Source organism: Lagenorhynchus albirostris, chromosome 17 (assembly GCF_949774975.1).
Source record: "Lagenorhynchus albirostris chromosome 17, mLagAlb1.1, whole genome shotgun sequence".
In the NCBI taxonomy this organism is placed as follows: Eukaryota; Metazoa; Chordata; class Mammalia; order Artiodactyla; family Delphinidae; genus Lagenorhynchus; species Lagenorhynchus albirostris.
The window spans coordinates 35,511,573-35,538,315 of NC_083111.1; the positions used below are offsets into that span (position 1 = coordinate 35,511,573).

Here is a 26,743-nt window from a genome sequence, read left to right on the forward strand (position 1 = left end):
CCTGCCAATGCAGGGGACACGGGTTTGAGCCCTGGTCTGGGAAGATCTCACATGCCGTGGAGCAACTAAGCCCAGGCACCACAGCTACTGAGCCCACGCACCTAGCGCCCACGCTCTGCAACAAGAGAAGCCACCGCAATGAGAAGCCCGCACACCCCAACAAAGAGTAGCCCTCGCTTGCTGCAAATAGAGAAAGCCCACGTGCAGCAACGAAGACCCAATGCAGCCAAAAATATAAATAAATAAAACATAAAAATTAAAAAAAACACAAAAACACCATCACAGAAATATCCAGAATAATATTTGACCAAATAACTGGGCATGGTGGCCCAGACAAATTGACATGGAAAATTCACCACCTAAGCCATAGTTTTGTCACCTTTTACTGAGAAATATGACTTATCTGAGCTATTTTGATACCTAGAAGATACCTTCTAGAGGTAACACCCTCAGTATTTTACATGGTAGGCAGTAGAGGGAATGAGCCCATTTGCCCAGTCATATGACACCTAAAGGATAAAATTCTGTCTTCTCTCTCCAACCCACAAGGATGAATGCCAAAAATACATCACTTATATCTGCTTTAGCTAACATAGGATAGGTCTGGAACAGACCTATGCTCCCAGTAAGTCTCATGGAATGCTGTTTCATTAAGGAGAGACTTTACTTGCTAAGAGTAGAAGCAAAAGAGGGTGGTGGATGAAAAACTGCCCAAGGATATAAGCTCATGCAAGGAAGCAGGAGAGAGAATGGGTATCCGAAGATGTGCGCTCTGAGCCAACACTAATTCCACAGCATCAGGTTATAATTCAGGCAGCCCAACCGCTGGGTTTTTTTTCCCCTTCTTTTCCCCCAAAGAGGGACAAGCATACTGACAAAGGAAGAGCATCAGTCACCACAGATAAATTGCTTTTTAGAAGTGATCTCGCAAATGATTTGGCTCAGTGTAGACTATGATTTGGCTCCCCAAACCATAAGCTAGAGCATTTCATTCCAGGTCCCTCCTCAAATATCCATGATAGGTAAAACTCTGGCATCAAGTAGGTCTTGAAATCTCCCCAGGTGATTATAATATGCAACCAGGGCTGAGAATCTGGAGATGTAGAGCAAATTTAAATTGAACTTTAGTTAAACAGTAAAACAAGCTCTGACTCTACTGGCTGGAGCTAGACAAGGGATATGGATTTAGTGGGATGAGAAGATAAAGGACACCAGGGAGTAAATCAAATGCTTTACACCTGTGCTTAGCTAATTGTTACTCAGATAATTCAGACAATCTTACAGCACCTGAACCCTGAAATTCCTCAGTTCTGTTTAAAAAAAAGTAACTCTTCAAGTAACTGAACTCTGAGAATCATGCCAATCACAAAGAAAAAGAAGAAATCTTATTTTTTGAATTAGTTGATTTCATATATACTGTTTCACTTTCATGATATTAACTAGTTATCTTTCTTTCCATTTTATGTTTGAGGAAAGTAAGGCTTTAAAGTCTCAGTAATTTTCTCAAGGTCACTTGTTAAGGGTGTGGTAGGCAGCATAATGGCTCCTAAAAATGCCCTCACCCTAATCCCTAGAACCCAATAATATGTTACCTTACATGGTAAAGAGGACTTTGCAGATATGACTGAAGTTATAGGCCTTGAGATAGAAAGATTATCCTGGATTACCTCATGGAACAAATCTAAATGCATGAGTCCTTAAAAGCAGAAAACCATTCCCAACTGTAGAAAGAGAAAGAGAGAGATGTCCTAATAGAAGCAGAATCAGAGAGATGCAACATTTTGGGTTTTGTAGGTGGAGAAAGGGGACTCTGAGTCAAGGACTACAAGTGACTGCTGGAAGCGGATAAAGTCCAGGGAACAGAAACACCCCTAAGAGCCTCCAGAAAAGAATGTAGCTCTGCCAACACTTTTTTTTCTTTTTTAACCATCTTTATTGGAGTATAATTGCTTTACAATGGCGTGTTAGTTTCTGCTTCATAACAAAGTGAATCAGCTATACATACACATATATCCCCATATCTCCTCCCTCTTGCATCTCCCTCCCACCCTCCCTTGCCTATCCCACACATCTAGGTGGACACAAAGCACAGAGCTGATCTCCCTGTGCTTTGTGGCTGCTTCCCACTAGCTAGCTCTTTTACATTTGGTAGTGTATATATGTCCATGCCACTCTCTCACTTCATCCCAGATTACCCTTCCCCATCCCTGTGTCCTCAAGTCCACTCTCTATGGCTGCGTCTTTATTCCTGCCCTGCCCCTAGGTTCTTCATAACCATTTTTTCTTTTTTTTTTTAGATTCCATATATATGTGTTAGCATATGGTATTTGTTTTCCTCTTTCTGACTTACTTCACTCTGTATGACAGTCTCTAGGTCAATCCACCTCACTACAAATAACTCAATTTCATTTCTTTTTATGGCTGAGTAATATTCCATTGTATATATGTGCCACATCTTTATCCATTCATCTGTCGATCCTGCCAACACTTTTACTTAATTGAGACCAATGTCAGACTTGTAAGGTAATAAATTTACGTTGTTTTGAGTCACTAAATTTGGGATAATTTGTATGAAAGCAATAAAAAAAAATACAGAGGTCCTACAAGAGCCAGGCTATATATTTATACTTAAGTATTTCTGAAATGAATTTAACCTTGTGATTGACAGCAGCAGCAGCAGCAGCTTCCAAGGGATCCCACCACACACCTGAGGCAAAAGGAGCCTAATACAAAGCAGTGACAGCAGCAGGTCACTGCCCCACACTTGGGGTAGAGGGGGACTTGATCTACTGTAGCAGCAGCATAGCCTGAATGGGAACCCATCCTCCTGTGGCACTAGTCCCATCAACATTAGTCTAATCTGCTAGCATCTGCTGTGCCAACAGGCCCAACATATACAAACCCTCCAACTCAGTAGCATTAAGTGAGCCAGGCTCAGTGTTTCCTGAAACTCATATCCAGTTGCACTGGAAATCCAAGATATCACCTACTGTTATGAAAACATAAACAATAACAGAAGACTGGGAACTTCAGAAAGAAAAGGGGAACAATGGAATGCATGAAAACAAATGGGGTAAATATAAGAGACTATCATTAGCCTCTTGAGTTTCTTAAATTCTATATGATGGTCAAAGCAAAAATGATGACACCATCTGATGGGGTTCTAAATGTAGAGAAAGGAAATACTACAGAAAATCATACTTTAAAACTGGGGAATATTAAGAGACCTAAATGGAAGTAAAATTTTGAAACTTCACTTGAAGTAATGAAACACTGATTCCAGTAGGCTATGATAAGTTACATATGTATACTGTAATGCCAAAAGCAACCACTTAGAAAACTATACAAACAGTATACACAAATGATTATAAATGAATTAAATTAAAATGGACTTATTAAAAAATGTTTAAGTAACCCACAAGAAGGAAAAATAAGGGAAACACAGGATTGAGAAACTAAGGTAAAAGACAAAACAAAAAATAACATGGTAGACCAAATCTTTGACATGGCAATAATTACATTAACGGTAAATGATCTAAATAACCAAGTCAAAGACAGAGATTGGAAGAGTAGATTAAAAAATCGCAAGCATGATCCAACTATATACTGTCTATAAGAAGCTTACTTTCAACATCATGATATAGGTAGTTCAAAGTAAAAGGATGAAAATGATATATCATGTGAACATTAATCAGAAAAAGCAGAAATGGCTATATTAATATCAGATAAAGTAGACTTCAGAGCAAAGGAAATTATTAGGGGCAAAGAGGGTCATTACATAAAGATAACAGGACTAATCCACCTAGATGACCTAGTGATACTAAATGTGTGTGCACCAAACAACAGAACTTCAAAATGCATGAAGCAAACACTGAAAAAGGTAAAAGGAGAAAGTTTTAAATCCACAATTATTATTTGAGACTTCAACACAGCAATTTATACAACTACCAGAGAGAAAAATCAGCAAGGATATGGAAGAACTGAAAACATCATCAATCAACAGGATATAACTGACATTTAAAGAACACACTCAGTAAGAGCAGAATACATATTCAAGTGTCCATGGAACATTCACTCATATACCATATACTGGTGATAAAAAACCATTAGCAGATTTAAAAGAATTAAAATCATAGAGAGTATGTTCTCTAGCCATAATGGAATCAGACTAGAAATCAATAAGAGAAAGACAACAGGAAAATCTTCAATCACATGAAAACTAAACATCACACTTCCAAATAACTCATGGGTAAAAAAGACAGCATCAAGGAAAAAATTTTTAAATGCATAGAATAAAAGAAAATGGAGATATAACAGATCAAAGTTTGCAGAATGAAGTGAAAGCAATGCTGAAACGGAAGTTTATAGCACTAAATTGGGAAAGAAAATATTTCAAAGCAATAATCTAATTTTCTATATTAAAATAGTAAAAAAGGAAGAGGAAAAAACACTAAACAAGCAGAAAGAAGGAAATAATAAAGATGAAACAGAAATCCATGAAACTGAAAACAGGAAAATAGGGGGGAAAATCAATGAAACAAAAGGCTGGTTCTTTGAAATAAGCAATCTAACCAATAAAGATCTAGAAAGACTGATAAAGATTAAACAGAAAGATGGCACAAATCACAGATATCAGAAATGCAACCAGGGATACCATGACATATCCTGCAGGTTAATGAGGGACAAGTTACTATGAACAAGTCTACACTATAAATTCAAAAATGTAGATGAAATGGGCCAATGTTTCTACACCCAAAACTACCAAAACTCAGCCAAGATGAAATAGATAATCTCAATTTTCCTGTAACCATTAGAAACACTGGTTTTTCATTTAAAAACTCCCAAAAGAAATGTTCAGGCTTAGATGTTTCACTTTTACCCAAGACTTAAAGAATTAACACCAATTTTACATGATTTGATAAGAAATAGAAGTAGAGGGAACAGTTTCTAATTAATTTTATGAAGCCAGTATTACCTTGATACCAAAACCAGACAGGGATAGTATAGAAAGAAGAAACCTACAGACCAATATTTTTTATGAAATTGGCTGAAAAACCCTCAGCCAAATATTAGCAAATTAAATCCAGAAATATATGAAAAGAATAATATACCATGACCAAGTGGGATTTATTCCAGTTATGCAAAGTTGGTTAAATATTTGAAAATTAAACAGTGTAATCCACCATATCCAATAGATTAAGGGGGAAAAGTCATGTGATCCTATCCATTAATGCAGAGAAAGCATTTGACAAAATCCAATCCCATTCATGATTTTAAAGAAAGAAGAAAAAAAACTCCAAGCAAACTAGGAATAGAAAAGGAACATACTGAAACTCATAAAGATGATCTACAAACAACCTATACCGACATGATATTTAACTGTGAAAGACTGGATGCTTTCTCTGTAAGATCAGAAACAAGGCACCGATATCTGCTCTCACCACTTTTATTAAATATATCACTGGAGGTTCTAGTAAGAAAATAAAGCAAAAATAAATAAATACATAAATTTAAAAGTTAAATTTTTAAAAAGTTTATTTAAAAGATAAAAGGACTATTCCTACTACGTTGCATAGGAAGGAACATATCCTACTGAATGTTGAATAGCAATATATCCTATTATACTGAATAAGGAAAAGTAAAACTGTCTGTATCTGAAGATGAGATGATAATCTAAATGGAGAAAATACCAAGGAATCCACAAAAAGCTTGAGAAATAATATTAGTTTGTAAATGATTTAGAGTACAAGATCACCACAATTTTATCAAATTATATATTAATAACAAATGTGTAGAAGCTTAAATAAAAATATGTGATGCCATTTACAACTGACCTAAATAAATACTTAAATATAAGCCCAATAAGACATTTATAGGACCTCTAGACTGAAAATTACAAAATGCTGATGAAGAAAAATTTTTATGTCGCAAACAAATAGGGAGACATACCTTGTTCATGGATTAGAAAACACAACATGATAAAGATGTCAATTCTCCCCAAGTTAAGAGGCTTAACACAATTACTCTTAAAATGCCCTCAAGGTTTTTGTGGATATAGACAAGCTTATTCTAAGATTTATATGGTAAGAAGAGGCTGAAGAATAGCTAAAAACAACTTGTAAAGGAAGATGAAAATGGGAGGAATTAATCTACCCAATTTCAAGAGTTTGCAGTAATGATGGAGGGTAGATACATAGATCAATGGAATGGAAATAGACTGACATCAATACATATAACTTGTTTTTGACAGCAGTGCAAAAGCTATCAAGGAAGAATAGACTTTTCCAAAAATGGTACTGAAACAGTTGGACATCCCTCGACAAAAACAAAAAAAAATGAACCTTAACCTCCACACCTTACACAAAAATTAAATCAAAGTGGATCATAATCTTAAATGTAAAAGCAGGACATTTTTAGAAAAAAAACTAGGAGAGAATGTTTGGCATCTAGAACTAGGGGAATAATTCTTAGACTTGACACCAAAAGTATGATCAATAAAGGCAAAAACTGATAAATTGGATCTCATCAAAATGAGTTAAAAATGCTTCATAGAAGATCCTTTTAAGTGGATGAAAACTCAAATTACACAGTAGGAAAACATATTTGAAAATCCCATATGAGACAAATGACTTGTATCTATAATATACAAAGAACTCTCCAAACAACTTAAAAAAATCCAACTAGAAAATAGGCAGAAGACAGGAACAGACATTTCATGGAAGAGAATATACACATGGCAAAGGAGCACATGAAAAGATGCTCAGCATCATTAGCCATTAGGGAAATGCCAATTAAGACCATAATGAGATGTCAGAGAGTAACTAAAATTAAAGTATAGTGACAACATCAAATGCTGGCGAGTACATAGAAAAATTATATCACATCACTGGTGGGAAAATAAAATGGTTTAGCCACTCTGATCAACAGCTTGACAGTCTCTTTTAATCCTAAAAGTAGATTCACCCTACAACGCAGTAATTGTACTCTTGAGCATTTATCCAAAAGAAACAAAAACTTAATTAAGTTCCCACAGAAACTTACACATAAATGTTCATAGCAGTTTTATTTATAATAGCCCCAAACTGGCAACTACCCAAATGTCTTTCAGTGGATGAATGTTGAAACAAATTGTGATAAAATCTTATGATAGAATACTACCGAGCAACAAAAAGGAACAAATTATTAATATACGCAAAAATTGAAATGAACTTCAAGGGAATGATGCCGAGGGAAAAATTCTGAAAAGCCGATCTCCGAAGATTAAGTAATTCATGATTATGTTTACATATTATTCTTAAAATAACAAAACTGTGGATATGGAGAACAGATTAGAAGTTGCCAAGGGTTAGAGATGGGGGTAGAAGGTACAGCGGGGGAACTCTGAGAGGTTTTTGTGGTTCCAGTACAAATAATACAGCAATCTTGGTTTTAATCCCTAAAGATTTCTAAAAGCAATTCCTAATAAGAGGTGTCCAGACATTTAGCAATGGCAGATTAGAGGTATAGCTCCCCAACATAACAACTTCAAAAGAGAACATACTAATTCAATGCATATGTTAATTTCAAAAAAAAAAGGCCAGTCACAATACTTAAATGGTATATATCTTAACTATATTATTCTAAGTATCCAGCTATACCAGATGGACTAGCAAGATTTTCTGTACATTCAACCTTATTTAAGACAGTAAATCTTATAATAAGACAGTTAGAAAAAGGAAAAAAAAACAAACCTCAACTACAGTTGGATATTCTCATAGGAAGATGAGGTGAAAATATGCAGCAGCGGTTCAAAAGCTTAAGCAGTGGCACCTAAATTTGGTTGTGCATTAGAATCATCTGAAGCACTTTTTAAAAACCCTCACACTGACGGTTGGTCATCGTAGACCACTAAAATCATTTTAAATCTCCTCAGACGATGCCAATGTCTAGCCAGAACTGAGAACCAGCGGACTAAGCAGAAGGGGATGTTTCTACAAAGATCTCTTAACAATAAGTCCTTTCACCCAATCAGATTTACCTCCCCGCAAAGGGCTAAAGAACGCTAGTGTTGTCCATACTTGCTTAGCTTTAATTAGCACTTGTGACTTGCCCAAAACCTAGATCATGTTTCCCCTAAATTTCATGTTATTCCCTACGTTTTTCAAACCCAGGGCTAAGGGGTTTGCCAGGATGAGATTTTAAGTGCTCACACAGGGGAAGTCCCTGGCAAACCAGGACAGCCGTCCCCCTACATTGAAATGTAAAGCATCCTAAATAACCCTGCCACTGCTCCCCGATCCTAGTCTGTGCCAACCAGTGGAGAAAAGGCATTCTCCATTACCACCACGGCAAATGCTGCTGTACTTGCCTTGGCTGGTCCCTATTTTTTCCAGGCACCACTCCCCTTCACCTGCTGGTGGACGCTTTGGCCAGCTGACAATGCAGATATTTTCAAACTTTAAGGTGAATAAAAATCATCTGGAGGGCCTGTTATAACAGAGATCACTGAGCCGCACCAGAGTTGCTGATTCCATAGGGCTGGGACAGGGCCCTAAAACTTGAATATCTGACACATTATCAGGGGACGCTGGTAAAACTGGTCAGGTTGTTACCGAATGCAGGTTCGTGTGTCTGAAGCACAGTGAGGCCAAACAAACCTAAAGGTTGGAGTCTGGAGCAGAGAAAGGTTTATTGCAGGGTCGAGCAAGGAGAGGGGTGGCCCGAGTTCCAAAACACCCTGAAATCTCCAAAGGATTTCAGCAAAGCATGTTTAAAGGCCAGGTGAGGGAGGGACGTCCCAGGGAATGTGATCAGCTCGTGCACAATCCTCTGATTGGTTGATGTGGAGGCCACAGGGCAGGTAACATTATCCATCCTTAGGTGCCAGAGGTCTGGGGGCTACGTGCTCATGATCATCAAGGAGTTAATTTCTTCCATTGGGTGGTGGTTTTTAGCATCTGAAAACTCAAGGAATATGCCTGAGATACTATTATCTGAGTACTTCAGAGAGGAACTACAGCAGAGGATATGGGGGATGGGTCTGTCCTAGGAAGGCCCCATAGGGTACTGCTTGGTTACAAGGTGACCATACTTTGAGAACCACTGCTCTAGTGGCTTGGAATGTTCAGAAAGTAATGGAAGAATCCCTTCCCAGGTCTAGATTCTAGTATCGCCAGCTATTTTGGTGGGGGGAAGGGTAAGTTTTGTCCTTGCTTGGACTTCTTGTTCATTTATAGCAAAGCGTATTTGAGGCAGTGCGCTCGGCAGTCCTGCAGTTCTGTCTTTTGCTTCAACAGTGTTTGGAATGAACAGACCCAGGGACGCTCCTTGCTCCAGCCCCCGACCACCTTCCAACCTTTCTTCCTGTCGCAACCTTTGGAATCAGCCACTCAGCTATCCTCAGCCTCCAGGACAGGCCAACACCGTTTTTTGAGCTTAGCTCCTTATCACTGATCAACCACGAGTTCCCAGGTGCGTCAGAATTATTCCATCGAGGTGGAGGCCGCCGTCCACCGCCTGTTCAACATGCATCTGGGGACACTTACCTCTCTCTGAGCTTCTATTTCGACAGCAACAATGGGACTCTGGACAGTGTGGGCCACATTTTTCGCCAACTGGCTGAGGAGAAGTGTGAGGGCGCGCAGCGTCTCTTGAAAATGCAAAACCAGTGCTGTGGCCGCGCCCTCTTCCAGGATGCGCGGAAGCCTTCTCAAGATGAGTGGGGTAAAACCCAGGACGCTGTGGAAGCCGCCATTCTTAGGGAGAAGAGCCTGCACCAGGCACTATCAGATCTGCGCGCCCTGGCTTCCGCCCGCGCAGACTCCCACCTCTGTGATTTCCTGGAGAGCCGCTTCCTGGAGGAGCAGGTGAAACTCATCAAGAAGATGGGCGACCACCTGACCAACCTCCGCAGGCTGGCTGGTCCGCAGGCTGTGCTGGGCGAGTATCTCTTTGAAAGGCTCACCCTCGAGCACAAACAGGAGTCTCTGAAGTCCAGCGGCCTCTGAGGAGCCCCTCTGGCATCAGAGCTTCTGCCTGAAGCCCTGCTCTGCAGCTACTAGGCAGCTTTGTAACCGCCCTGGAGCCCTCTCCCAAGCCTTGGACCAAATGGAAACAATAACACTTTTTGCAGAAGGAAAAAAAAAGCCTATTTGAAACACAAACAGAATAAAGAGGAAAAAAAGAAATATATATGTATATATATATATTTATGTTTTTTTCCCTTTATTTTACTGAAGTATAGTTGATATACAATGTTGTGTTAGTTTATGCTGTACAACAAAGTGATTCAGTTATACATATATATAATTTTTCATATTCTTTTCCATTATGGTTAATTACAGGACATTGACTATAGTTCCCTGTACTATACAGTAGGACCTTGTTGTCTATCCATCATACATATAATAGGTTACCTCTGCTAATCCCAAACTCCCAATCCATCACTCCCCCACCTCCCCCTCGGGAACCACAAGTTTGTGTGCTATGTCTGTGAGTCTGTTTCTGTTTCATGGATAAGTTCATTTGTATCATATTCTAGATTCCACATATAAGTGATATCATATGGTATTTGTCTTTCTCCTTCTCACTTACTTCATTTAGTATAATAGTCTCTAGGTCCAGCCATGTTGCTGCAAATGGCATTATTTCATTCTTTTTTATAGCTGAGTAGTATTCCATTTTATATATATCACATCTTCTTTATCCATTCATCTGTGAGTGGACATTTAGGTTGTTTGCATGTCTTGGCTATTATAAATAGTGCTGCTGTGAACATAGGGGTGCATGTATGTTTTCGAATTATAGTTTTGTCCAGATATTTGCCCAGGAGTAAGATTGCTGGATCATATGGTAGCTCTATTTTTAGCTTTTTGAGGAACTGCCATAGTGTTTCCATAGTGGTTGCACCAATTTACATCCCCACCAACAGTGTAGAAGTCAGTCAGAAAGAGAGAGACAAATACCGTATGCTAACACATATATATGGAATTTAAGAAAAAAAAATGTCATGAAGAACCTAGGGGTAAAACAGGAATAAAGACACAGACTTACTAGAGAACGGACTTGAGGATATGGGGAGGGGGAAGGGTAAACTGTGACAAAGCGTGAGAGAGGCATGGACATATATTCATGTTCTTTTAACATATGAATTGCCCCACTTTATCTGTGTGAAATAAGTTTGTTCCCGTTATTGGGCTGCTTCTCAAGCTTTGCTGCTCATTTGAATTACCTAAAGAGCTTTTAAGAAAAACATTGGTGTCTGGGTCCCAGCCCCAGAGATTTTGATTCAGTAGGTCTAGGGAGGAGCCTGGGCACAGGGAGGGCTCAGAGTTCCCCAGGTGATTCTAATGTGCAGCAACTTTGGGAACCACCTCTTGGCTTCAATCCAGCTAGTGATCAGATATTAAATCTAAGACACATGGGCTAGTGCGTGAGCTCTAGGAAGATTCGTGCCGGGGAAAATGATCGATAGTTGTGTTACTTCTCTGAAATGGATTGAAATTTCCAATTCGTATGAACAGGGGAGGGTGAATGGGTGAATGCAATAAGGTGTATCATTTACGTATTGCCCTATGTGTATGGCTAGAAGCTTTTGCAACTGAGGTCTGCCCTACTTTTCATGCTAATGGTAATGCTTGTCCTCCTAATGCAGCTGTAAACTTTATAAGCCCATAGGTAGACAGCATCACAAAATATTTACCCCTCCCCACTGGCCCACTCTCAAGCTTCTCTCCCCTTCCCCAATACACAAATGTACATCAATGCTCTTGAGACCACTATCAACATATTGACCTTCAATTCTTCTACTTTGCAGCTTCCCTCTTATCAGGAGATGTCAGCATTTAGTGCAAGGACAAATGCTTGCCTCTTGGTGAGTAATGTAGGCAATGCCTCCAAGAGACAAATAGCCCTTAGGGAGGGGGAAAAAGTCTTTCAAAAAGGTTGATGCCCAGAGGAGGCATTTTCAGTCATCTCAGCTTAGAGGTCAAATATCCAAAATTAAAAAGGTTAAAAAAAAGAAAAAGAAGAAAGCAAGGAAGAAAAGAAGGAAACAATTTTCTTATCTCATAGTAATAAGGCAGTTTTCCTTAAAAAAAGACTTAAGCCATAAATTCTCTTTCCTAATCAAAATGTGCTTTTCCGTCTTTAGACTATTCCTCTTATATCCTGTATTATTCATGACGTTTAATTCTTGAAATAGCACATGGCTGAAAACAGAAGCTAACCTCTTGTCCACTATGAATTAAATCTTCTTTTCCTAGGACCTGTCTACAGTGTACAATTTGGGGTTTGCCAACATAATTATTTTCTCTGAAATAAGTTACAGCATTTTGCCTTTTTAATATATAGTTATACAATATATTGTTAACACAACATAGTTAATATAGTCAATATAGTCAATACAACTATAACACACGTGATATGATGCCACTTTGGTGATTTTCTTCATCCATGTAATTCTGAAATTTGACAGTATAGTTTTCATATTCTAATGAGCTGAGTATTACCTTTGCAAGGAGAGAAAAATAAAATAAATTCATAATATTCTTGTGTGGTTTGCCCCTGGGGTGGATTACCATAATGAGGGGATATTTGAGCCTTTCCCCAAGTCATTAAAAAACCTCCAGCGAGCAGCCCCTTGTCCTCTCCAGGGAGTGGGGGGAAAGGATCTTTAATCATAATAATCCTGGGGGGAGAAATCTCAGAAATAAGACATCTGCTTCTGTGCCTTGTTTTGCAGAATAGCAATGATTGCTTTAGCAGCTTCTATTGCCATGTGTGTACAGTAAGTAAATGAACATAAAATTGAATGAATGCATAAAAGAAGGATAAACCCACCCAGCTTAACAAATCCACTCTCTCACCTGCTGTGCCCTGAAACATGAAAGAAAGAATCACGGGATCATAAGGATTAATAAAATAACAGTCTCTGTTAACAATATTGACAGGAGGTATAGGAAAATTTGTCTGATGTGGGACCAACAGCTTAACTGCTTAATCCTTTTTTTTTTAAGGGCAACTCATTCATTTATTGTTTAAAGATTGCAAGACAACTTCTGAATTTCTGTAGCACAGTTTAAATGTTTTACTTTTTTGATAAATCAGAGTATAATAGAAAAAACAATTAGTTTCCAGTAATATCTATATCTCTATTCAGAATTAAGTCTTCCACAGACATGTAACCCGGAAACAAAATCCTGTTACAATAAGCAAAGCTTCAACAGAGCTGCTACTTTTCGGGCCAGGGAAAGGTTCATCCCTATAGGAGGAGGATGTGCTATGTAAAATGGCTGCAAGGTCACAGCCTTGAGGGCGCTGGAAGTCTATTATCCTATCCCACATTAAGTAGTTTGGTGAATTTCAAACGTCCGTTCATCTGCAACCAAGCTGGCAAACTTTAACTGATATTTCAAGCAGGTAAAAAATAAATTAAAAGAAATCCTTACACTGATGTTCCTTGATTCACACTGTTAAATGGTTCATTAACATGTAATTCTGGCTAAGAATTACATTTGAGACTCCTTGCTCAGATTTTGGTTAACAGTACAAATCTTTGAGAAATTCAAGTTCTTATTAATCAATAATTTGTCAGCTAGGCTACATTCAGGCATCAGCTGCAACTATAGAATAGGTGCACTGCCTCAGCGCTTTGGAAAGACATAATCTAGAACACTACTAGCAGACAAAATATCTGTTACTAGACAGCACAGGTGCAGTACAGCAAGACAAAAACATATATTCATGTGTGCCGCGGACCAGCCGGAGAAAGAGGATTTCACCGCCCAGGGTCAGAAGGGAAGGGGTAAGGAACTGAAGTGGCACCGACGAATGGGGTCAGAAGGACCAAGACAATTGATGGTTGCAAGACAAATTTTATTGCTCTACAGTTGCAGATTATCTAGACTAGAAAAAGGAAGGTTGCCAGATGGTGGTTTACATTATCTACAGACTGTCTCGGCTCAAGGTTAACTTCCCTGGGAGGAAACCCATAAACCCAGAAGCATCAAAAATAACCTGCATGTGCAGGGGGAAGACAGCTTTGCTTGTCTCATTTTACATTCTTTCTGACCTCTGGGCCCTGGTGATTTATCTCCCATGGAAAGGAACAAGGAGGGGAACAAGTAGGGACAGTCCCTTCGAGCAGCGGCGGCATGCCTGGCATGTCCTTACCTGCTCTCAAGGCTGACTGGCTTCCCACAGGTCCCCATTTTTTAGTTTTTAACTTTTGCTGCAAAATAATTCCATGAAGTTTAGTGCCGAGAGTAGTGTACTGTTGCATGAGCATACGAAACAGACATGAGAAGATTATTATCAATAATAGGCAAATTATGGCCAGGGCAATAAATCCTGACAACCTTCCAGTAATCCAAGACTGAGGGTTTAACCACTTTAAATGATCCAGTAAAGTTTGAATTACATCTTCTGGCGAAACATCATCAAGATGTGTATTTTGTATATCCTGAATTTCAGCATTTAATTTCTTAAGATCAAGACTAATATTATTATCTGACCAAACACTCAGCAGATGCATTTTTACTTTTTCCCATTCCCAAATACAGTCAGTGTACTTTTAAGGAGTAACACACATCCATGTATACTTTGCATGACAAGCTAAACGCATCCTCAATTTTAATGCTGCCATCTGATCTCCAATCCCCAAAATTGCGTTTTTAAATTCATCTAACTTGTTATTAATCCGTAAATCTATGTGACTTTGTAAAGATAAAGCAAGACTGGTATGTTGAGATAACTGATTAGCAAAGTGAGCATGATAAATACTCTGTGAAAGAGCAAGACCGGCAGTAGCCACGGTAGCAGACAGAGCAGCCGAGGCAAGTAAACTTACTATTAGTCACCCAAGAAAGCGTCTCCTCTGCAAGGCTTTAGAGAGTTCCACCCGTGCCTGTACTCCAGTATCTTCATACCAAGGTTCTCTCAGATGTACAGGCACCATAACATACATGGGTTGCTTTAGTATAAGCACAGATTGCGTTCCTGCAGAAGGGAACATACAACTGCTAAAAATACAATTAACACAGCTAATATTATATCCTCCTTTGGAAGAATTACCAATGTTAATAGAACCAAACAAAAGTGTATACGGAGGAGCAACACAAGTTATAACAGGTGTATTGGAATAAGTTAGAGCTAGTTTCCATATATCCCAGTTCTTTTGAAATGTGATAAACCTATCTATGATGGGAAAAGAAGAGATAAGAATTGACACCTTGGTATAATCTATAGTACACCATATTTGGTTATTATTCCAAGATGCATTGCAACGTTCAAAATTGGATGCAGGAAAGTTAACGGTCATAAGGGGAGGCAATTGATTTTTTGATTTTCTGTTAAGCATAGTAACCTTATGTCCAGCTATAAGTATCCCTTGTCCTCCAAGTAAACGCTTCATACAGAAATAATTTCCTGAATCTTCACCTGTAACCTTGGCTATAGTAATAGCGGAATCCCTAAGTGGTGAGGCGTATGAGATTTGACCTCTAATATTAATAGCTTGCCCATTTTATACCAAATGATGGTATCCTTAAGATCCTCTCGTCGGCTGGTAGCCGGGCATGTAAGAGTAATGTTGGTTCCTGTAAAATGAAGGATGCCTGGAGAGCCTGACAAACTGATTGATCCGTTCCCTCATAAACATCTGTATGCTCATAACTAATAGCCTTTACACATCCAGCTTCCAGATTCAATGGGCTAAGACAGACAGGATGGGTACTAAACCAGTTAGTATAATTTACAGACATATTGATTTGTTTTATATTCCCAATAAGAGGCCCATAAACAGTTATCATTGTAAAATACAGGAAACTCTGCTTCAGACCAAGATATGGGTTGTAATAGTGGAGGATCAGGTACATAGGCCCAGTAAGTTGCTGCATTAACAGAGGGAACACATGAAATGGTTGCCAACATAACCAAAAATAAAGTTACAGGTGTAACAGGATTATTCTGTTGTTTCACTGACTCTTGAGCTCGTGAAACCAGTTGTTTAATTTGTCCCCAAGTTGGAACATCACTCCTTTGAGTCGTCCTGGCAAGTGGTCTCCTCTTCTTCTTCTTTTTCTCAATCAACACTGTCAGATTTTCAGGAGAGGTGCAGAGCTTCTTCATCTTCTGAACTAGGTGAGCTGTGGCGAGCCATCTATTTGCTTGACTAAGCGCTCAGGAAGCCAGCAAGGTCCAGGCGCTGATCTGGAAAAGATACACACGTGACCACGTCCCCAAATCAACACAGGATCAGGACCACACCAAGTGCTGGTTAACGGATCTTTCCAGAGGACCTCCGGAGATTGAGAGGCCAATCTTGGCTCAGCCACCAACCTTCTCCCTGCAGAGCAGCCAAATTTGTCAACAGTGAGAACATATAAAATAAACAGAGCATCATTTATAAGGTTATGTGGCGTTGTTCTATACAATTCCCCCCTTTTTATTTTTTGCAATAGTTAGCTTTAAAGATCTATTTGCACGTTCTATAATACCTTGTCCTTGAGGGTTATATGGAATGCCTGTAATATGGGTAATTTTGTAATGAACTACAAAATGTTGCAAAAGCAGCGGGCCCATTATCTGTTTTAATAATTTTGGGAAGGTTCATGAAAGCAAAACAGTGTAATAAATGAGAGATAACATGTTCAGTAGCTTCTCCGGTCTGTGCTGTAGCACAGAGGAAACCAGAATAAGTATCGATAGTGACATGAACAAACTGTAATTTCCCAAAAGACGGGATATGAGTAACATCCATTTGCCATAAATGTCTAGGTAATAATCCACGAGGATTAACAACATAATGTGGAACAGGAAGGTGAGGTAAGCATTGTGGGCATTGCTTAACAATTTGTGGGGCGGCTTCACCAGTAAGGGAAAATTGTGTGTGTAATGTAGCCGCTGACTGACGGTGTAAAGCGTGCAACTGCTGTGCTGCTTGTGAAGCAGTTTGATCATAACTTACCATAATATGAGGGTGTCCAGGACATGGATCATGAGTATCAAGAGTATGAAGATAATGAATGCAGTATATTAGCCATTCTTGACAGCATGACGAACGGAAAGGAGGAGTACGGTAAATTGGGACATGTCCTGCTTTAGGGAAAAGAGATTGAGGAGGAGGAGTAACTTCAACTCTATTCTTGGGAGGAAAATGTACAGGATAAAGATCACGTTTAGATCGAGTTAAAACATCTGCAGTCGCATTAAGTTTAGTCAATGGACCAGGCAAGTTAGAATGAGCACGGATATACAGACCTGCGACAGGACCATCATGGGAACGAATAAGCTGTTGAAGCAAACGAAAAGAGGATGATAATTCAGGGTCATTAGTATGTCCTATGCTCGCAGTCTCCAGAAGAAATCACAAGCTAATAAGATATTTACTATCAGAAAACAAATTAAAAGATATAGAAGGCAAATGTTTAAAAGACATAATGACAGCATACAGTTCAACACGCTGAGCTGAAGTCAAGGAAGTTTCTTTAACGAGGTTTGTTCCGTCGTCAATGATTACAGTAGCCACTCCTGAAGAAGAACCGTCCGTAAAAACCGAAGGTACATGAGGAACAGGCTGTTGCCTAATTATAGAAGGAAAGATATGAGTTAAGTTTGCTGAATTGGATCAATTTATCAGCAGGGTAATGGCATTCCAAGGTACCTGAAAATCCTGCAAGAGCAAGACCCCATTCATTACTATGTTGAAAAAGCCAATTTTGTGGACTAACTGAATAAGGGATAATAATTTGAGAAGGTTCTATACTTATAGGTTGTAAGCATCTAGTTCTACCTTGCATTATTAAATTACTAAAAAGTTCATAATAAGGGTTAATAACTTTAGAGGGTGTAGATTTCATATGAATCTATTCAATAATTCCAACAGTTTGCCATAAGAGGCAGTAGGCACATGAGGAGTTGGACAAATTATTAAGAAAATTGGAAGGTGAGTATGAATTCTAGTTAATTGTGTAGAACTGATAGATCTATTGACTATTTGTAAAGCTTGAAATCCTTCTGGAGTCATAGAGCGTGAAGAAGAAGGATCTGAGTCACCTTTAAGAATATCAAACAAAGGCTGTAATTGAGCAGTAGTAAGTTTTAAGGAAGGCCTTAGCCAATTAGTATCTCCAAGTAATTTTTGAAAAGCATTTAATGTTTTTAAATTATCAACTCAAATTTGCAGTTTTTGAGGCCTAATAGTAGTGTTATCAATATATTTTCCCAAATATAAAAATGGAGATTGTCTTTGAATTTTTTTTGAGGCAATGACCAAGGCAAATGATTGTAAGGACTGTTGTAAAAATTGAAAAGCAGTCTCTAATAAAGAAATATTATCAGTGGCTAAAAGTATATCATCCATATAATGTATGAGATATAACGATGGAAACCTTTTTCTCACAGGAGTCAAGGCCTGAGCCACATATTTTTGGCATAATGTAGGACTATTTGCCATGCCCTGAGGCAATACTTTCCATTGAAATCTCCTCATGGGTTCCTTAAAAATTAAGGAAGGCAAGCTAAAAGCAAAATGTTTTCTATCTTCAGGAAACAAAGGAATAGTGAAAAAACAATCTTTTAAATCTATAACTAAAAGATGATAATTGTGTGGTATGGCTGTTGGAGAGGGTAGGCCTGGTTGAAGAGCTCCCATTATTAGCATAGTTTTATTAACAGCTCTTAGATCCTGTAATAACCTATATTTTCCAGATTTTTTCTTGATAATAAAAATAGGAGTATTCCAAGGACTACTGGAAATTTCTAAATGCCCTAATTGTTCCAGTACTAATTGTTCTGCAGCTTCTCATTTCTCCTTTGTGAGGGGCCATTGGTCCACCCATACAGGGTCATCAGTCAGCCAAGTAATTGGATCAGCAGTGAGTGGAGGAGAATCCAAGGCCCCTAAGAAAAACCCAAACCTTGTCTATCATTTTTTATTTTCACATCAATAGGATAGACAGTTCCTTGTTGATTTGTTCCCAGCCCTTTTGTGGGAAGAAATCCTTGATCCAACATCATATTAGAGACTTGAGAGTTTGGACTATAAAGTAATACTCCCATTTCTTTTAATATATCTCGGCCCCAGAGGTTTAAAGGCAGCCCAGGCAAAACATAAGGCTGGAAATATCCTGAATGGCCCTCACTATCTTGCCATAAAAAAAAACTTACTACTTTGCATAGGAGAAGAACTTTGTCCTATTCCGTGAAGTTCTGTAATAGTAGGACTAATGGGCCAACGTTTAGGCCAGTGTATCTGCGTCATAACAGAGACATCAGCTCCAGTGTCTAACAAACCTGAAAAAACCTTTCCATTAATGGTTCATTTCATTTCTGGCATTCTTTCCCTATCTTCTGAATCCAGTAGGCAGCATTAGACGATCCAAAAGCCTTTGTTTCTCTCTTTTGATGTTGTAAAATTTGTCCATGAGGTACAAAGGGCAAAAGTAGCAATTGTGCAATTTTATCACCAGGAGAAATAGTTATTATATTTTTAATAGTTTGTGCCATGACTTTTATTTCTCCTTCGTAGTCAGAATCTGTGACTCCTGGCATAACAGTTAAACCTTTCATGGTGACACTACTTCTTCCCAATAATAGTCCCATCAAACCCTTGGGTAAAGGTCCACAGATGCCTGCAGAGAGGGCCTGAGGACCCATTTCAGGAGTTAATACATATCGGGCGGAGGTACTGAGCTCCAGTCCTGCGCTTCCTGGTGTTGCTCTGGAGAGCGAGCATATTGTATGTTTTTGTTTTTGGTTAATGTCTGATTGATAATTTGAGGAGGATACACAGACATTGCCCTTATTATTTGTTGGGGCCGGGGAAGGCCCCGGGAGGAGTTTCCCGACAGTGGTGGCCCATCCTTGTGGGCCACTGAGCAACAATCTTGTGCCCAATGTTTTCCCCTATTGCATTTAGGGCATAAACCAGGGATTTTCTGACCATCTGGAGGTTTCTGAGTAGGGAAGGAAGGACTAGGGTTAGAATTAAAAGATCTACATTCTATAGCAAAATGACCTGCCTTTCCACATTTAAATCAAGTCTTTGTTTTCTTTTGATTGTTTTTAAACCCCACTTTAGTTAATGCTGCAGCCACAGCAGCACCCTGTATATAAGTAGGCCCAATGTCTGCACAAAGGCGAATATAATCCTCCAATGTTCCCCGTTTTCTCCAAGGTCGAATCGCAGCCTGACACGCATTATTAGCATTTTCAAAAGCAAGTTGCTTAACTACAATCATACCAGTGAGTCCGTCCACAATGAGTCTCCCCACCGCCTGTGACAACCTATCTACAAAATCAGCATATGGTTCATCAGGTCCCTGTCTAAGTTTTGAAAGATCTTCAGTTTTGTGTGTAGAAGGACATTTCCTCCAGGCTTGTAATGCCAAATGATTTATTTGAGGATAAGCAACAAAGGGATAAGTTAATTGATCTTGTAAAGAAAGATATTGTCCTTCCCCAATCAGCATATGATAATCAACTGGAATATTATGGGCAGCATTCTTTTCTGCTTGTTCAGCAGCCCGTTCATAAAAATCAAACTTCCATATTAAATAATCTCCACCATTTAAACAAGCTCGTGCAATAGACTTCCAATCAGCGGGGGGAAGAGCTTCTCCTGTCAACCATAGCAGTAGTAAAAGGAGCAGTGGGCCCATATTGAGCACAGGCAGATTTTCAATCTTTCAAAACTTTCAAAGGGAGAGCCTGATGCCCCCTAGTAGCTTGTTGAGGATTATTAGGATCAGGTCTTTCTATGACGGGACAACAGAAAATAGGATCTTCTCCTCGTTTTATTGCTCCTTGTACAGCGCGCTGCAAGGGACTCAGCATTTTTACAGATGTGGATTTTTGAGGAAGACAGTCCTTATTAACCTGCAGCTTTTTCACTGACTTATCTATCACAGCCATTAGAAAATCATCCTCAGGATATTTCTCTCTTTTATGTTTACAAGCCTCATCTGTTAAGTCAAAATGTTCCTCTTCATCTAAAATATTTAAATTAATTAGCTCTTTCGGTTTAGGAAGTGGTGACACAGTAGTTGATAATACAGTCTCTCCTTCTGTCAGAGGCTTATGTTTTTCTGACTTTACATTCAAATCAACACTATCATGAGAAGAATCTAAACATATTTTTATCAGATTCCACAAACTATATGTAACAACAGGAGTATGAGTAGGCCCTCGAGACTCGTAATAATTTTTTAAATCTTCTCCAACTTTCTGCCAGATTTCTATGTCAACAGAGCCGCCATCAGGAAACCAGGGAGATACACCATGGATATGCTGTAAAAATTCAGTCAACAATAAAGTTCAGAAACTTTATTACCCCGAGCTCTAAGCATCAAAAGTAAAACCTGAGCAAATAATTCATACATCTTTGAGCCCTTTTGCCCCATCTTATTTTACTTCTGACTATTGCCTTATGCCTCTATTAGTTTCACTTTTACTGGTGGCCACACATATTTTGCATAAGGGTTCTCTTACCTGCACTTTCTTTTTCTTTTAATTGCCTTCACGCTTCAGGTCCCTGTTCGAGTGCCACTTGCCGCGGACCAGCCGGAGAAAGAGGATCTCACCGCCCAGGGTCAGAAGGGAAGGGGTAAGGAACTGAAGTAGCACCGACGGATGGGGTCAGAAGGACCAAGACAACTGATGGTTGCAAGGCAAATTTTATTATGCTACAGTTGCAGATTATCTAGACTAGAAATCGGAAGGTTGCCAGATGGTGGTTTACATTATCTACAGACTGTCTCGGCTCAAGGTTAACTTCCCTGGGAGGAAACCCATAAACCCAGAAGCATCAAAAATAACCTGCATGTGCAGGAGGGAGACAGCTTTGCTTGTCTCATTTTACATTCTTTCTGACCTCTGGGCCCTGGTGATTTATCTCCCATGGAATGGAACAAGGAGGGGAACAAGTAGGGACAGTCCCTTCGAGCAGCGGCCGCATGCCTGGCATGTCCTTACCTGCCCTCAAGGCTGACTGCTTCCCACACGTATGTTGCCTTGTTTAAGCCTCAAGCCCTCGATCCTTTGTTGAAATACAATAATTTCATTCCTATGGTTTTCAATACCAAAAACTCAACCTCCAGGAGGGCTAAAGTCTGATTTGTACTCCAAACCAAGTAGCAGTGCAGTTCGCTACTACTGAGACCGAATCCATAAAGACTTCAAGACCACATCCAGAAGACAAGTTATTATATATAATACCCTAGAAGGGCTGAAACATAATTATCATATACATAGCTGGTCCTTCAGAGCTTTTTACCTATAACATGTTTCTTTGATGAAAGTTATTTAATGTACTGGAGATAACTGTGACTTACTGATCAAATATTTGAATACTTATACTTACCTGGGATTTCATTTCTGCTGAAAGAAAAAGGTAGAACAGGACTCACTAAAAAAAACAAACAAACATTAGAAATGAAAGTAAAAATCTTAACACACACTATCACTTTTGGAAGCAGCATAGAGGGGCAGTCAACGGTAAACACTGGTGAAATAGGTCAAAACTCTAGGCCAAAAATCCATTATTATTATCATCAGCGACAGTACCACAACTGTGCCCTTCAGAATTAATAATCACTCCTAAGAATCTTCATTTGGCACCAGATGATGCGGTTAAGAGAAACACTCTGGGAGGTTTTGAATCAGACTTGGTTTTTTGTTAGCCAAGTTACAGGAGAATTTTTAAAGTGGGGGGAAGGGAAGAAGGAAACGGACCAGGAGAAGAATTGAAGCCATCATCTATAAACCAACAAAGCACTGATACTTCCGAACATTATATCAGACACTAAAATGACTGATATAGGCTCAAGTGGTTTACAAAACCTATAAAAAGACTACACCAGCAAAGTCCCCAATTATCTGTAGAGTTCAGAAACTAAAACAAGGAATATTTTAGCTTAAAAGCTTATCTCAAGAGAATCATACACACTTCACATGAATAAAAATACCTGAAACCAAACATTTTTAAAAGCTCCAATACCCAAAATATAAAGAAAAATATTAATTCAGAAGACTCAATCAATCCATGATAATCACAAAACGGCTGGGCAATCTCTATCTCCCTTCCACACTAACCATCCATCCCATGGAAGACCAAGGGAGATCAGACCTTCCAGACTTACCTTCCAGACCTTCCAGACACCTGGCTGCTGCAAAATTCTATGGAGACTCCTTGTGCAACAGCAGTTTCCCATCTCTTGTGTCTCTCCCTATCATGATCATGATCATGCAGGAAGCAAGTCTGGCTGTGCTATTTCTTATCATTGTCTGTCACCCATCTGCAGCATGGTATTGTACAGATAAGGAAAAAGTAGTTCCCTTTCCCCCAGAAGGTTGAGGCTCAGGTACAGGGTAATTCTCCTGTGCACACAGTCATTATTTAGGCCGACTCAGTGACTTCAACAGGCTTAATCATGTGATCAGGTTTGTTGCCAGCTGCGTAATGCTCCCACATCTGTAGATAGAGCCGCTCTAGGTCCATTGTGTATTGTTTGGTGTTGAACAGAGGGCTAGATGTTCTCTGCTTCCAGACTTTGCCACGAATTTTCTTCAGGTATTCTAGATCAGTTCCCAGTTTCACAGCTATGTCTTCATATTCTTGTCTATTTTGAGCAATAAGCTCAAGACAGCCTAAACAAGTGAGCTGGGAAGCTGCAACTCGGGAAGCAAGAGTCTCTCCTGGCATAGTCACCACGGGTGTCCCTGACCAAAGGACATCCATCCCTGTGGTGTGTCCATTACAGAGTGGAGTGTCCAAGCAGACATCAGCCAGCTGGCCTCTCCGAACATGTTCCTCTTTAGGAGCAACAGGTGAAAAAATGATACGCTTCTGGGGAAGGCCCATATTTTGTGCATACTGTTGAATATTAGGTTCTTCTACTGCTGGAAAACGCAACAGCCACAGTACGCTATTGGGAACACGCTTCAGAATATTTGCCCACATCTGCAAAGTAGATGGGTCAATTTTATATAACTGATTGAAGTTACAGTACACAATGGCATCTTCCGGTAACCCGTACTGAGAACGTGTGGTTACAATAATGGTACGGGGAACCTCCTCTCCAGTGGCAGCCTTAATGTTGATCTGGGTAGTTGCCAGTCCATTGCTAAGACTGAATCCATTAATTGTTATCTGAATTTGTCCTCTGTTAATCATTTCAATAACTGCCTCTGCAATAGTATTCATAGGAATGACAGGCATATTAAGAGCCGTATTACTGCTGTCTGCGTTGTCTCCTCCATCAGGACATTTCATCTTGACAATCTGCACATCTGGGAGACTATCAAGAAATGCTTTGAGGTCGATGCCATTCAGCACAATCCGATTGTCATAAATGTGCCCATTGGACTTAAAATCGATGACTGCCTTCTTCTTCAGGTGAGGGAACATATTAGCATGATCACCAATAAAGAAAGTATGGGGCATATAAGCCAGTTTCTCAGAATACTGCTCAGCAACTTCAGCAGGTGAAGTTTCCTGATCAGTGATGATATAATCCATGAAAAGCACGCCACTGGTCCCAGGGTAGCCCAGCCACATTGCCTGAATAGGAGCTGGCCTGAGAGCAAAGAGTTCATTTCGAGCACCCCTGGTATAACCATTCATATTTACAAGGATGTGTATACCATCTTGATGGATGCGATCAGCTGCTTTCCCATTGCATGGAATCTGAGAAAGATCAATGAAATGATGGGCTTCTGCCATCATCTGGGCTCAGGGCATAACAGAATACCTCAAATTTATCAGGATTGTGCATGCCTGGAATAGACTGCATAAGATGAGAAGTAGGATGATTCCCAAAGTCAGAACTCACGTATCCTACACGCCGTCGACCATCACTGAGCTTCAAGTCTTTTGGATGTTCGTACGGTGGTTTATGAAGGATACTGATCTCATCCAAGCAGAGGTTCCCATGGCTCTCAGCAATAGCCTTCCTGAAGCCATGAGAAAGAGGATAGAGCATACTATGATGAGGCTGCACAGAAGGCAACCTATTCTTCTCCAGCTGGTCAGCCACAATGCTGACCAACTTCTTCATTCGCTCATCATAGTCTGTCCAATCACAGACAATCTGCAGGCAATGAGCCAAATCACAGTAAGCGTCAGGAAAATCAGGTTCAAGCTTCAGAGCAGTGCGATAAGAAGCAATTGCTGCTGGAATATTCCCTGAATACTTGTGGATGGAAGCCAGATTGCTGTGGGCATCCGCAAGTGCAGGGTTAATCTGAATGGCACGAGTATAACACTGCAAGGCTCCCTGAACATCCTGCATCTCCTTTAGAGTGTCTCCCATGTTACAGTAGGCATCAGCAAAGGTAGGACTGATTCGAACAGCCTCCTTATAATGCATCAGAGCTTCCTGCAGTTTTCCCTGCTGCTGCAATACACTTGCTAAATTTGAATGGGCAACAGCAAACTCTGGGAAGACTTCTAATGCTTTACAATACAAGCGAACTGCCTTTTCAAAGTTTCCCTGGTCTCCTTTGATATTGGCTAGGTTATTCAGAAAGTCTGCATGGGTGGGACACAGCCGCAGAGCTGTATTATAACACTCTTCTGCTTCGGCAACACTGCCCTTCTCTTCCAGAGCGTTGGCTAGGTTGCAGTAGGCATCAGGGAAATGTGGTTGCAATTCAATAGCTCGCCTGTAGGTGTCTACTGCCAGATCCATCAGGCCTTGCTCATAGTATACACAAGCCAGGTTGGCACGTACCACTGCATGATTTGGGCTCAAGCTTAGGGCACAAAGGTAAGCTGCCACAGCTCTGTCAAAAATCCGTGCCTCTTTCAAGACATTTCCTAAATTGATATAAGCATCCAGAAAATTGGGGTCAAGCGTGACAGCCTTTTCAAAGTGATGAATTGCAAGCCAAATCTCCCCTTGTGCATTGAAAACACAGCCAAGATTACTCCAAGCTACTGCAAAGTTCGGTTGCGTCTCCATTGCTTTCAAATAACATGCCTTGGCTCCTTCCAAGCGACCCAGGGCTTTGAGCAGGTTCCCCACGTCACTGCGAACACAGTACAAATCAGGATTGCACTGAAGAGTAGAGACGTAAGCTTGTACTGCCCCTTCCATGTCGCCTGCTGCTACCAAAGCGGCTGCCAGGTTAATATAACCATCGATGAAATCTGGTTTGAGATGCAATGCATGCCGGTAATGCTCAATTGCTTCCTGCAACTGCCCTCTTTCCTTGTACACATTCCCCAAATTCGAATAGGCTTCTGCCAGAAGAGGGTTCTGTTTAATTGCCAGAGTACTAAAGTGGGCAGATCTGTCCAGCCTTCGACACTGGAAGTGTAGAGATGAAAGTAATAAAAGTACTCCAGTATTGTCTGGCTCTTGTCTCCACAGCTGCATGCAGTGTCTCTCAGCTGCCTCAAAATCTCCTGCCTGATACTCTCGATGTGCCAACTCAGCTAACCCTTGGAAGGAAAGCATACGTTTCGTTGGTTCTGTGCTGTCGGCCACGTTGCCCACAGAAGACGCCATCTGGAGCTTCTGGAGAGAGTGAGAAAAGGGGGTAATTGAGTCCCGCTGCTGCCACTACTGGCAAGAATGTTTCTAGAGGTAGCAAATACGAGGGCAGCAGCCGTACCACTGCTTTGGCAGGCTTAAGCGGCGGCAACAGTTACACGCACTGAAACTTAGGAACTCTGGTTGGCCATCTACCTCTCACGCTCTTGAAATCTTAATTCTTAACCCTGCCCTCTTCCACCATTTTTCTCCTAATCAGGGAATAAAAA

General features: G+C 40.0%; 2 pseudogenes; one reads left to right on the plus strand and one right to left on the minus strand.

Moving 5' to 3' along the window:
• The first annotated feature begins 5,368 nt into the window (after window positions 1-5,368).
• Window positions 5,369-10,093, plus strand: LOC132507961 (ferritin light chain-like; annotated as a pseudogene).
• Window positions 10,094-23,222: 13,129 nt separating this feature from the next.
• On the minus strand, window positions 23,223-26,497 carry LOC132508222 (UDP-N-acetylglucosamine--peptide N-acetylglucosaminyltransferase 110 kDa subunit-like; annotated as a pseudogene).
• Between the last annotated feature and the right edge of the window lie 246 nt (window positions 26,498-26,743).